The 14,433-nt window shown below is 39.2% G+C and overlaps 1 protein-coding gene across 50 annotated transcripts in view; it reads right to left on the bottom strand.

Annotated features, from left to right (window-relative positions):
* The window catches only part of NRXN3 (neurexin 3), a 1,708,033-nt gene that overhangs the window by 142,493 nt on the left and 1,551,107 nt on the right, over window positions 1-14,433 (bottom strand). The gene's annotated exons all lie outside the window — the stretch shown is intronic.

Here is a 14,433-nt window from a genome sequence, read left to right as displayed (position 1 = left end):
TAAGGGAATACAAAAAAGAGTTGAACATTTTGCCTTGAGTTACAGAGGGAATTGGTGGTATAATTCTTATTGGAATTGTGTGTTGATAGCTAGTTAATATAAATTTATATACATATGTATTTATATATCTCTTTGTCATGTTGGTTACCCTCAAAACTTTACGCTTTTTCTGTAATTATGGCTATTCATCATGTGTGTGTGTGTGTGTGTGTGTGTGTGTGTGTGTTATATAGTTTAGTAATAGCTTAGCTTATCAAATCATCCAAAGTCAGGTTGCCAAAACAGGGCAGCTAATTGGCAAATAACCACAACTATACAAAAGGAAGAACTATAGAGGTACAGAGGGCAACAGCATGTGGTTCCAGAGACCTGAGTTGTAAGTGTTACTTTGAGGGCCATTGATAAGGAGATTTCAGGGAGCCGGGTGGTGATGGGGAGTAAAAATAGGTGCATTCTAGGAATTAGACACCAAACTGTGATGTCAACAGCTGCAACATTGGATGCCCAAAGACATTGTACAGATGCTTTCAAATTTATTAGTGAAGATTATTTCCAACCTACCCGTCCTTCCCAGGCAAACTATCATCAAGGGTGAGGATGGAATAAAATATTCTTCAGATGAGAAGTGTCTTAATTATTTTATGTTTTAACTACCCTTTCTCAGGAGGCTACAGGACAATGTACACCTTCAAAATGAGGAAATAGAGCTGAAACTACAGATTTAATATAAGAGGAAGGCCCAGGGATTTTCCAGCATAAGGAACAAGGAAGATGCAAGACGATAGTTGTGAGGCAGGCTCAGTCAGTGCCCATCCCAGACTAGAGCAGGAGGTCAGATGACTCCAGAAGGGAGACTTCCAAAAAAGAAGAACTACTAATGGACTCCTGTGTGTTTATCTTGTGAGGGCTTTTGTAGCTGTTAGCTATAGCACTGACGGGTGGTTAGAAAAATAAGCTAATAACATAACAAGGGTATTCATTAACAAAGAGTTACAGGAAAACAGAAATAGTTGTAACAGTAGAATGTTTTGTCAGGCGTAGGAATATAGTCTGTTGCTTTTCCCTGCGGTATCTTCAGTCTCTTGAACAGTGTCTGGTACATTATATGCAGCTGGAGAATAGTTGTGGAACAAGTCAGTTTATGCATGATCTTACATTGTTCTCAATAGGTGATATTACAAGTCATAATAACATAAACTCTGAACATTTATCTAATCGAAATGTAATAGAATTTTACTGGGAAACTGGAAGGTAAAAAGTGTGTGTGGGTTGTAGGGCAGGGACGCCATGAGTAAAGTCAACCTTTACTTCTAGAGTCAGAAGTCATTAGTTAATACATGAAACTGAAAAAGTCAAGAAATAGAAATACAAGTAAGTAAATACAAATAAGAAAAAAATATTATATATACATAATAAGCATATTGCTAGAAATATGTCAGAAAAGGATTACAGGTATAGAGCAGGACTTTAGGGCAAGGCAAAAAAGATGCTACTATTTTTCTTTTGTTATTGTTGTTTTCTTATTTTCTTTTAAGTCTCATAATGCTATCTTCAGCTGGATTTTCAGAAAACAAAATCTGAGGCCCACTACTATGTTTCATAACTTTGGGGAGAGTGACATCAGAGACTGGGCAGAAGTGGGAAGTGAACATCCATGCAATAGAGAGGTCAGCTGGCCTTAGGAAACTCTAACTAAAAGTCCCTTCCCAGTTGTTCATTCCTGAGACGAAAGGCTGAATCTTGATATATTCCCCCAGCTCCATCATCCATCACTAATTGGATATGGGCTACCCCTCAGGAAGGGAATTGACCTTGGGCAAGGTAGCTTGGTTAGTCAAAGGCAGTTCCTGGTGAAGGATTTAGCCAATAGCCATCAGCAAACACTCTAGCAGCTAAAGTGGTACCTTTGCCCTGAAGGGGATGTTTATGCACAGTTCAGGGTTTAAAATTATGTAGCTGTATTCTTTAGCTCAAGCGCAGTGGCTCACACCTGTAATCCCAGCACTCTAATGCAGGAGGATCTCTTAAGCTCATGAGTTTGAGACCAGCCTGGGCAATAAAGTGAGACCTCATCTCTATACATAAATAAGAAAAAAATATTATATATACATAATAAACTATGTGAATATATTTAGATAAAAATTAAATTAAAATGTGAAATTTATTTACTTACTGTTTATATTTTTTATAAAATGGTTGAGCCATTTGCCCCTGGACATACAGCTTTGAGCAATGAAACCAGTACTTGAAACCAGAATGGCCCATCTCTAAAGCTCATCTGGTTGTGTGGAGCTCAATCTCAGATACTTCCAATATCAACATTCCGTAAAACTGTAATCTCAAACCAACACAAGAAAATATCTGCCATAAACTTTGCAAATTTAGTCTCTAGGACCAAAATATGTTTAAATCGCTTTATTGTAACTTGCTTTATAGTTTCCATCCTTTTTAGTCAAAACATACATTGTTTACATTTGAAAATTGGTCCTTTTTTGAATAGAAATGAAAGACCCTATTCTTGGATTTGACCTCTGTAAATATAGATGGCTGCTGCCTTTGCAGCTGGACTAGCCAATCAGCTTGCGAAAGTGTTTTGAGCAACTGGGCTAGGAGGGAGTCTGCTTGCAGTCTGAGAATATTTAAGAAGAGTACCAGACTGTGTGTTCCTTTAAAGTAGAAAAATTTCTTTCATTCTTTATTTCTCCAAAGTCTTGCACTTATGAGACGCTCAATGTTGGTGGAATAGAAAATGTTCTCCATAAGAAAAGAGGGTTTTTGTCTGTTTGTTTACAGATGTTGTTCAAGTGTCCAGGACAGTACCTAACCCACATGAGGCACTCAAATAACTCAAATATCTGTTAATCAAAATTAAACTAAAATTGAAGTTACATGGGGGCACCTCAGCTACAAATCTCATGTCCTCATAAACTCGACTTTGGAAGTACAGCATTCTTAAAATCAGATCATAGTACTCCTTGTCTAGGCTAATGAATTTGCCATTTTATCAGTAGACACATGTGTTGTAATAACACTCTTATTGTGATCCCATTGTCCCAACTAGGACCACTGCTGTGCAGTTCTCCTAAATGACAGAGGCAAAAATCATTGAGCCGTCACCCTTTCTTTGAATGAGAAACAGGAGAGAGTCATTTCAGACACTGGTTTAGACAATGCATAAATAGATTTTTAGTTTTATTTTTTAAGGAGCCCTTTGAAAGCTTGAAATCAACCAGGATATGGAGGTAATTATATTAAGGGCATTACGGAGCAATGAAAGTATTCTGTCCTGTCTTTTGCATAAGTGGTCAGGGATAAAATTTGCATAAGTTACATCTTATTGATTCTAGCAGACAGAGACTCAATAAAGACAAAAGAACACATGCAAAAATAAATGCCTAGGGAAAAAAATCAGAAGCCACAGATGGAGGCATCTATTATTTTTTACTTTAAATGGGAAACAACAGCAATAATAAAGCAAACAAACCAACCCCCAAATAAAGGACAAGAATCATAACAAAAACCCCATTCCAGGTCAATTCTCTTTCATAAAAACTGTCTATTTCTCTCTTTGTCCTTGCTCATTTCTCCCTCATAAAATCTACTTTCAAATGTCATCCCCTCCTCCTTGCCAATAGATCAAGCATTCTCTAACAGGATAGATAGGGTAGAAAGGAACTAATAATGATAATAATAATAATGAGAAATGGCCTCAGAGATATATTTCATGTGTCTTCCACTCTCCTTGTCTGTCTTCAGTGGAATAGCTTCCCAGCCAGTGGGGCATTAATCATTAGAACAGCAGCCCCGAGATAAAGGCCGGGTGAAATTTCATTGTGCATTATAGCATGAGTTGTGGGTGCATGAATATGCGTCTCTCTCAGTATCTGGGAGAAGAAAGTGGAGAGGCAGAGCAGAAAAATCTGTCATTTTATATATTTATACTGCTTAAGATGGTCAGGACTGGGTTCTCCATTGTTGCTGGGGATTAAAATCATTCACGTCCTTCTGCTTCCATTGGAGGTCACCTCTCAGAAAGGGGGATAAATATTATGACCAGTTAAATTCTACCTACTTCTTTTTCCATCTGCCTTGGAGGTATGCAGTATAGTAAGGGACACAAAGAAGGGGCATCTGAATCCCGGAGCAGCACTGTCTGATGGGATTCATTTTTCTTTTCTAATCCTTAGTGGAGTATCCACCCTTTCACTTACATAATACTTTAGGTTAACAAGATTTCCTGTCTTGAAGAGAACTGAGCTAAGTTTGGGGAGACCATTTGGAAAAGATGGGTAACCGGATGCTATGCCTACTCAGCAGCTACGCCTACTCATCAAGGAACTGTAAATATTTCCTAGAGACTTGCTCCATGCTCTATAGTGAGGTACACATATCTGCAGCATAAGATCATCTGGGAGCTTGTTAGAAGTGCATGATCTGAGATGCCACCCCAGACATGAATTAAAATCTGCTTAAGATTACCCAGGTGATCTGTGTATATACATTAAATTTTAAGGAGCACTGTTCTCCATAGTACAAGCAAACACATGAGCATCCTCTCTCTCCCCCTATGTCTCTCAGTCTCTCTCACACACACACCCATTAATGAGATGCGGTGAGAGGTACAAGAGGTTGCATTATACACACAAGTCAATCAAACTCCCATCAAGTAATTCTCTCAGTGACTGCTAGCCACCACAGACGTGGTGTGCATTTATTTCCCCAATCATTTTATCCATGAATGATGAGAAAACCAAGGAGAACCTTACATTCACCATTTAGCTAACAGAACAATCTCTCTAGACAACTCAAGGCATTAATTAGAAGGTTTCAAAAGGCGAGGCTGTCATAACAGCCTCAGTGTGATTCTAATTTTTACAATCACTCAAACATGCACCAGAAACGTATGAAAGCACGTCCCGCCCTTCCCACAGCCTTGTCATAGACAGAAAGGAAATATCCGCCCTGACGCCTAGCGAGTGATGATTGCTGCTAGAAGTCATTTTCCTATTAGATATAAATAGAAAGAACATCATATATTTTCAGAAAAAAAAATTCTTGAAACTCAGTTTAAACTGAAACCACCCTTTTTTTTTTTTTTTTTGATGACTCAAGAGACATTTATCAAGTACAGTCATTCCTCAGCATGTGTGGGGGATTGCCTGGTTACAGAACCTCCCATGGACGCCAAAATCCTCAAGTCCTCAATATGAAATGCCACAGTATTTGCATGTAACCCAGACATATCCTCCTGTGCATTTAAAATCATTTCTAGGTTACTTATAATGCCTAATACAATGTAAATGCTAGGTAAATAGTTGTTATACTCTATTGTTTAGGGAATAATAAGAAAAAAGTCTGTATGTGTTCAGTACAGACACAATTTTTTAAAAGCATTTTTGATCCACAGTTGGTGGAATGCAGATGCAAACCCACCTATGGAGAGGGCCAGCTGTAATTTATCTTTTACATAGACGTATAAGCCATATAAATCCATGAAATGGGTGCACAATTCTTACAGCAATAAATAAAGAGGATCTCTGCTGTCTTCCTCTCCTCTCCTCCATTTTTCCTTTCTTTTACTTCTAATTCATTTATCCATTCACTCAACTGTCCCTGTGTGTGTGCAAGACACTGTGTTACATACTGTTAAAATAAAACTTCTTTTATGAGGAAAGAGCATAGGCCCAAGGAAGCTAATCGCCATATCAGAGACTGCAAACTAATTAGCAACCAAATAACAAAGAAAATGTAGTTGCAATACTGGTTTATCAGCTGAGACCTAGATTGTAATCCCATTTAGAACAACAGCATTAATAAAAATCTTTGATTGAGCCCCACCCATTTAAGCCCTTTACTTTTATTATCTTAACCTACCCTTGAAATTGGAACTAATTCCCATATTTCAGCTAATAAAAAATGTAGCTCCAGAAAGTACCCTAGCCCAAATTCTATAGCTGGAAATGAAGGTCTACCTAGAGTAATGGTTTTAAGCAGTTCTCCAGTCATGAGCTAAGTTACCTGATGCCTGCTTCCTCACAACTGCCATTGCCTACTTTGTAAAGAAATATTATTGCCCCACTGCCTCTTGAATCTGATAATAAGCATTTGCCTTACTTTCATTCATTTGACACATTTATTTTTCTTCAACTGATATTTTTGGGCCCTGCTTTGTGGCAGGCACCATACTAGGCTCTAAATATCCAATGGTGAGCAACACAGATACTGCCCCTTCCCTCAGTCATCAGTGTTCTTTCAAATTATCATTTAAAAATTGGTAAATATGGGACCAGTCAAATTACAGTTTTGCAGACATGAATAAATGATGCTCACACAATATATTTGGCCATCAGACCAAAAAATAACAAAAAAGCAGTTACTGGAAACACGTAGGAGACTCCTATCAATCTACCCAACACATAGAAAAAAAGTAAAAAAAAAAAAAAAAAAAAGCCTCAAGTTAATTTTCCATCCTTACCAATGGAAAGAAGCAGTGAGATGTTAATTTTTATTTGCATATATTTGAAAGTGGGTTTTAGGAGAATTAAGTTATTTAAAAAGGAAGAAGAAAAAATTGGAAAGGGAAAATTGGGTGATAGTACATTTCCAAAAGTGATTTGAAACTATATGTGCTAGAATTAGCCCTTATTTCTGGCTAGGTAACAAGACCGGAAGCCAACGAAAATAATCTGACATACCAGAGACAAGGAGGTATCTCTGGGACTCCTTATTCCTAAAGCAAAGATCTAAGAGCAGCAAAGCGAGTGATGCCCATTTTCACTGGTGAACCTCAGGAGGGAGTGGGCTCTGGGAAGTAGTGGGATGCTTGGATTCAGTCTGTAAATATTGTGTGGCATGGGGACTGCCTGAGAAGGTACTGATGGGTGGTTGACTATTTGTACCTTTTAACCAACTCTGACTAGTACTCTGTGCTCACTACTGTTTTATGCACTATGCTGTTATTGTGCCTAAAACAAAGATCTTGCCATCCTAGATCTCCCATTCTAGTAAATAGAAACAACAAACGAATAAATATGAGCTGTAATGTCAGGTAGTGATAAGTGCTATGAGAGGTAACAAAACAGGAAAAGGTGATAGAGTGTTGTATCTTACAGATGGTCAAGGAGGTCCTTTTTGGAAGGTACAATATAAGCGGAAACCTGGGTGAAGTGAGGAGGTGAGTCCTGTGAATCGCAGGGAAGAGCTGTTGCAGGCAGAGGAAATGGCAAGTGAAAACACACAGGCATGTTTGGCACATTCAGGCAGGGCTGGGAAGATTGAATGAGGCACTCACTGGAAGTATAAGATTTCAGGAGGGTTTGCCAAGACTTTGTTTTCAAGATCAGTCATATTTTACTGAAATATTTTTAAATCAATATTAATGCAGGAGAAAAATCTGTAAAACTAAAATGTCACATATCAATTTTAAGATGAAAATCTAAGCCTGCAATTGTATAACCCTGCCTCACTGGTTTCACCCTTCTCCTGGCTCTGTGTTCAAGAAGGATTGAGAAGACCTGTGTGATTGGAGCACCGTGGTGGAAAATATGGTCAGAGCAATAGGGAGGAGGAGAACCATATGCCACACAGCAAGGATTCTGGCTTTAGATTTGGCTAAATGGTCTGTTAGGTAATCAGAAAAACCACCCTGAGGTTTAAAAACACTCAGCGACCTCAACCCATAGGTAGCCAACAACTGACCCCACTTCCCTCCCAGCTGCTCAGATGCATATAAATAAGAGCCAGTAGTTCTGGTAGAAATTCCATCCTATAAATATTATGCCCTCATTCGAAGGGCATCGCTATGACTTCCCCTGGGAAGCTTTCAGGCTTCCATCCTGACCCTTCTGACATCAGGATCCTTTCATTGACTGTACCTAGTTTGGGGAAGTGCCTGTTCCACCCACAAAATTAAGAATTAAAAGAAGGATGAAAAGAAACTACACTGCACTCTTCACTGGCCTATTTGTACTGCCAACATTTAAGTCTTTAAGAGGTTGGTAAATCCATCAAGTTCCTTTTTCTGTTATTGTTAAAACTATGCAATTCCAGAGAGTAAATTTCACTGGAGAATCTTGCCAGGCAACAAGTAAACTAGAGTGCAATTTCTTTCCCCCCAAATTATTCTCTAAGAGGAAGAAAGTAAGTACCTGTGTAAGAGTAAGGGGAAGACAGAAGATATTTCTTGGCTGGCAGCTAAAGTCTAATTAGACTGACAAATCTTCAGCGCCTTCTCCAGTTATGAGGCTTGGCAGGAAAAGGACAAACCCTGGAGGCTCACATTATGTAAGGTTGTTAATCAATATTAGTTGAGCCCTGATCCTAAAAATAAACTTCCCCTGGAGGCTCTGTTGTCTAGTGGTAAAAGTAAGGAGATGAAAACTGTATAGATTCCTTGTCTCATTTCTCTCAAGCTGGTGGCAGTAGGGAAAGGTGGAAAAACCCAGAGGGGATAAATCGTTGGATAAGTATAACCACTTTTGATTCAGTGTGATCTACTTCCTGCTATAGCACAGTATTTTGGGATAAGGTAGATCTATCTTGTATCCCAGTGCAAGGCAGTTTGATTATTCGAAGACCTGGAGAAAATCAGAGGTTCTAGCCTGGGTCTCGAAGTGCCATTGACAGCATCATGGCGTAAATCTGTGTGTCATCGTAGAACCATATGATGTTGCTAATATTTGAGTATTGTAATCTACAGAAATGATGGTTTCATATACTTCAACCTAATAGAATAGTCTGTGTGAAATAACTCTTCAGCAAAGACAATTCTCATTCCAGGATATGAAAGAGTCTCCAGTAGCAATCCCTCCCAACTGATGATCTTGGGGCTCTGATTCAATCTGGGGCCCTTAGAAGAGATCCTGGCCCTTGTGAGCTTTTATGAGTATAAACAAAATTGTTCCTGGGCCTATCTGGCTCTACAGGAAGGCTAGGCTCGAGGGAGATGTGTGAGTTCTGGGAGAGTCTCTTAGGTTGCAGTGGTTTCCTCCTGTGAAAAATTTTAGTAAAAACTTATGGGGTGCTTTTCACACATCTTTGTACTTACTGTTTACTAGGAGCCTATGGGAGAGGTACTGTGAGGCCTTTTTATGGATAGTGAAACTGAGGCTTAGAGAGGCTAATCACCTGACCAGAGATATACAGTAACAGGGTTTGGCTATGACCCCACCCAAATCTTATCTTGAATTGTAGAGGGAGGGACCTGATGGGAGGGGTTGCATTACGTGGGCAGTTTCCTCAACCCCCTCTCTCTCCTGCCACCATGATTGTAAGTTTCCTGAGGCCTCTTCAGCCATACAGAACTGCGAGTCAATTAAACCTCTTTTCTTTATAAATTACTCAGTCTCAGGTAGTTCTTTATAGCAGTGTGAGAACAGATTAATACATACAGCTAAGTAACTGGAAAAACCTGGAGTCCAACTTAGAAATTCTGATGAAACAGCCCACATTCTTCAACACACTGAGACTCTCCCCAGAACTGACATTGCACAGTATCAACATTTTAATCCAAAGTGTTTTCTTTGTTTTGTAATCATCAGTATCAAGGCTGAAGCATGCTTCTTCCTGTCTCCAGTCCGACACTGGAAAGCTAAAAAGACTTTCCCTGTAAGGATTTTTACAAAGCATGAGAAACTGTGGCTTCCTTCTGGAATTTTTGAAAATAGTTTATATTTAATCACCAAGTTTGTGAAGCTTGAGATAACAATGAAATCTCACAAACCTCTTAAGTCTTTAATTTCGACTATTTATAAGGATAGTTGCAATCCAGGCTGAGCATTGTGATTTTCTGGCAATTTTCAGACAGCTGTGGCCCATGTCAAGGTGACTTTACCAATGCCTGGCACAGAAAAAGTATGTCATGATCAGCAGCCTACTAACAGCTTATAAATTATTCCAAGTGGTGATTTGCACAGAACATTGAGTTTTGTTTTTCTTTTGTTTTTGGTTTTTTTTTTTTTTCCTGCTGATAACTCAGGATAGAGGCTTGAGGTAAAAGAATATACTTTAGTGGGTAAAAGACTCTTATTTCTCACTTTGTCCCTCTATTGGGAAGGAAGACCAAGGAATCTGAATGTAGACTGAGTTGAACTTTTCTATTTTAGAAGCTGACCTATCAGCACCATGATAATTACCCAGCAATACTGGAGTCAGCTGTAGAGGAAGTGTTTGTGTAATTATTGGGGCATTCTTGGTAATAGGAGCCACAGGGAAAGTCCAATTCAGTTTACCCCTCTGGGCCCTCTCCAAATTGGGAAAGTTTCAGGCCAAGAATTTGATTCTGGACCCCTTGTTACTCACAAACTCCATCTTATGCATTCTCTGTTCTACTTGGACTTGGCTCTCTCCCCCAGAGAATATCATCATCTCTGGCTTTAACAACTTTGCTTCTGGTGACATTTGACAACCAGGAATAAGTTCCTTTTACCACCTGTCCAATTTCACTCCTTCAATTGCACAAGAAGTCCTAGTAGAATGAGTCCGTGGGAGCCAGTGAAGTCACCCTGTGGACCACTTGCCACCCTCGACAAAAAGAGCCATTCATGAGTCACTACCTCATATGGATAGCTCCTGTCAAACCCTCTTGCCCTATTTAGATCGTAAATCCCACGATGGTAAGGAACCTAGATTTCCCTTCTTTGTAGCCCTAAAAGATGTGTGGATAGAAATAACAGAACATATTGTCAAAGACCCATAGAACTCTAGGTTGGTTTAAAATAAAAGAGAAATTTAAAGATGGATAGTGAGGTGTCAAAGAAATCTGTTTCTGAGATCATAGAAATTTTGATTTGCCAGGACTAATTTCAGCCCCTACAGTCTACTTGGACCCACCTTCTAATATCTACTTCCCCCAAACTTCCTAGGCCCTACTCTAAACTATAGCCACTACTATCAGTAGACACAGCCCCATTTTCTGAGGTAGATATTTGCATGAGAGGACCTTGACTTAATATACCAATTATGGGAAATAGAATATAATAATGGTTAAAACACATGCAACCTTACTCTGAATGGTACGCTTATTTTAGGCATTTTACTTATATCAACTCAGTTATCCTTATGATCATATAACAGCCACTAGAAGTATACCACCCTCCCTACTTTATAATGTGTTAGATGGTTGGTTGCAAATTACTGCTACTACTCCTCCTATTGAGAAGTGATTTATGTCTCCTCCTCTGAAACTGAGAAAGCTCTGTGACTGTTTAGACTAATAGCATATTGTACAAGTGACACTGCCAGTTTCCTGGCCTTTAAAAACTGGCACCCTCTACTTCCTGCCCCTGGAAGGACTCTCTCTGGAAGCCCCGAGCCTCCATAAATAGAGCCCATCTACTCTGTTGGAGAAACCACAAGGAGAATCCCAGCTAATACATGGAGAGGGAAAAGGGTCCTGCTGAGTCCCATCTTTTCAGTTAACCCACCAAAACACAAGGTATGTGAATAAAGCCAGATCCTCAGGCACAGTCAGCTGCGGAGTGAACATAGTCAACTCTAGATGGGGGAAAAGACCATTAGTGAAACAGAAATGTGGGAGAACTGTGCCCACATTTCTGTCTCACAGAATTTTGAGATCTAATGACATAATTGTTTTAAACCACCAAGTTATGGTGGTTTGTTTCATAGACATAGTTAACTAGAACTTACATGACTTGTCTGGGGTCATGTAAGCTAATATGACGATGAACAAAGTTTTACACCCAGCTACTCTAACTGTACTTACATGCATTGAATCACTATGCTGTAGCCTTATCACTGAAAATAAATTTGGCCAAAGCACCCTGATCACAGTGGATGAAAACCTTTCCCCAAGCTATGCTATCTTCAGCTGTTAAATGACTTTAAAGTAGGCAATAAAGCCTGTCTTGTTTTCAGATGTATTCAGTAAATATTTATTGAGTACTGATGAAGTACCAGGCCTTTACTTGAGAATTGTCACTCACACACCTGCCTTCTCAATGCACATCTTAAAATTTTAAAAATTCAATAGAGTATCCAGAGACATCCTCCTTAATATAGGATCAAGACCTGATGCTTGGACATGATTGCTATGAGTAAATCAACATCATCCAGGTCATTCACAGATAGTTGTACACTCTTACCTGTAACAAAATGGAATCAGAAAGATCAAAGCAGCAATGACTTCTAAGAGGCTATAGCACTAGAGAGACATACCGACTCAAAAACGACTTGTCCACATTCACCCACAGTTAAGAGCAGCACTGAAAGCACTTCACAATTTTTCTTTGATCTGAAATCAACACTAACGAAGGTCCACCAGGAAAGAACTCCTGAAAGGATGTTTTCTTCACTTATGCTTTAAGAAAGAACTGGGGGATTTTCAGACAGGCAGGTTTTTATAGTGGTGGACTCACATGCTTATTTTCTTTCTCCTAGAGGGTCTCATTGTAGGAAAAGTTTGCTTTAACAATGGTATTTAAACAAAAGAGGACAGAACAGTGGTATCATTTGGAAAATGTTCTAGGTATAATTTCACATATAGATTTAAAAAACTGAATAATGGGCCTGGTGAATATGAAATCCAGTCTTCCCTACCATTTTTCCCCCACTCACTTCTGAAGTATCTTTTAGAGATCAGACCTTTATGAACTTCATCTAAGAGAAATAAAATTGTGGGGTCACACAGGTATAATGCTTCCAGGACAGACCTTCCTTACCTGCAGTCTCTAGAGCCTGGTTATTTTCTGAAATCTTGAATACAATCCAATAGTTGTTGGGTCCCCAGTCCTGACACAGGTTTGATGTGATCAACAGAATGTGTTTAAGACCAGACTAGGCTTGAAGATGAGGCTTTTAAGTTTTTTATGGGACACAGGGGAGAGTTCTGATGACTACTTGACAAGAACAAAATAAATTCCCACACCCTTGGCACAAAGTTATTTTCTCTAATTAGTCTTTGAAGAAAATCCAAGGCTTTTTTAATCCCTCATCCAGTCTAATCAAGTCTAGTAGGCTCTTGGTTTTCCTCCAAGAGGATGTTCTTACACATCCTTAAAACCAAAGAGTCTCAACAGGTTTATAACTTTTTTTTTTTTGAAATAGAGTCTTGCTCTGTTACCCAGGCTGGAGTGCAGTGGCACAATCTCGGCTCACTGCAACCTCTGCCTCTGAGGTTCAAGCGATTCTCCTACCTCAGCCTCCCAAATAGCTGGGACTACAGGCATGTGCCGCCATGTCTGCTAATTTTTTGTATTGTTAGTAGAGATGGGTTTTCACCATGTTAGCCAGGATGGTCTCAATCTCCTGACCTTGTGATTGGCCTGCCTCGGCCTCCCAATATAACTTATTTTTATAGATTTGGTAGAAGGAACAGCATATAGATGGAGTTCAACTATTACTGGTTTTAAAGAAACCCACTCCAGAGAGAGGCTATTGGAGAAGGCATTCCCAGATGTTCACCTCCTCCAAGATGGCCGCAAATTCTATAATGTTTAGAGTTACAATCACCAGCAAGATTTTGTACCTTGTACCCTACTTTTCTCCCAGAGCTCCGACTTTCTTGGTTTGTGAAAAGAGTTTAGGAACTGCCTCAATTAGTTTCCATTTATGTATGTGCAACAGGAGGGAAAACCAAAAACGGATAATTACTACAGCTTGGTTTCTGAATCCCTGAGTAACATTAAATCATCTCGAGGTCAGTGAAAATTTGGCCTTACAAAGAACTACAGGACCAGCTATTCCTCTGTCAAAAAAAGCCATTTGCTTCTCTGCTTCCCACGGAGTTAGCAGAATACGTTCTGACAGAAACAAAACAAGTCTGCCAAGACCTGTGCAGACAGAACTATCCTTTCACCAACAATAAACAGATCTACTCCTGAGCTAGAGAGAGTCATAATAGAAATACATATTGCCTTTTATCTTCTTTTCAGTGAGTAGAGCAGGGTGTCAGGAGTTATTGCTTTAATATCAGTAGAGAAGAGCTATTTTTTTTTCTTGTGAGCACGTGCATAGGTACGCATGCAATACCATGTGTGACTCTAAGAGTGCTATGCAAACCAGATTTTTAGAAGCCTTTGAAACCCATAAAATTGGCCTGATGACATTGTCAGCATATACAACTTCAAATTGTTACTATGGAGCCATGTGAAAAGCTGTCTGGATATTTCTGCTCAACGTAAAAAAAAAAAAAAAAAAAAAAAAGGAAGGCAACGGAAAATACACTTACCATTACCTAACTCACATACATTTAATTCTGAAGAATGGGAATACATAGGGGGTTTAATTGATGATTGACTTTAAGTTTATAGTGTCCACTGGAGTCAATGTAAGGGTGATGTCAAGAACTCAATCAAGTTCCTGGATAATGTCTTAAAACTAAGAAGCAAACGAGACAAGTGACTGAATTTTCCATAAACACTAACTAGGCTGGGGCAATTTTCTTACAAGCGATTGGAATGTCTTACGGTATGCCAG

The sequence above is a fragment of the Callithrix jacchus genome, chromosome 8 (genome assembly GCF_049354715.1).
Source record: "Callithrix jacchus isolate 240 chromosome 8, calJac240_pri, whole genome shotgun sequence".
Taxonomy (NCBI): domain Eukaryota; kingdom Metazoa; phylum Chordata; class Mammalia; order Primates; family Cebidae; genus Callithrix; species Callithrix jacchus.
The sequence above is the reverse complement of the archived record's forward strand: the minus strand, read 5'-3'. Positions and strand labels throughout refer to the sequence as shown.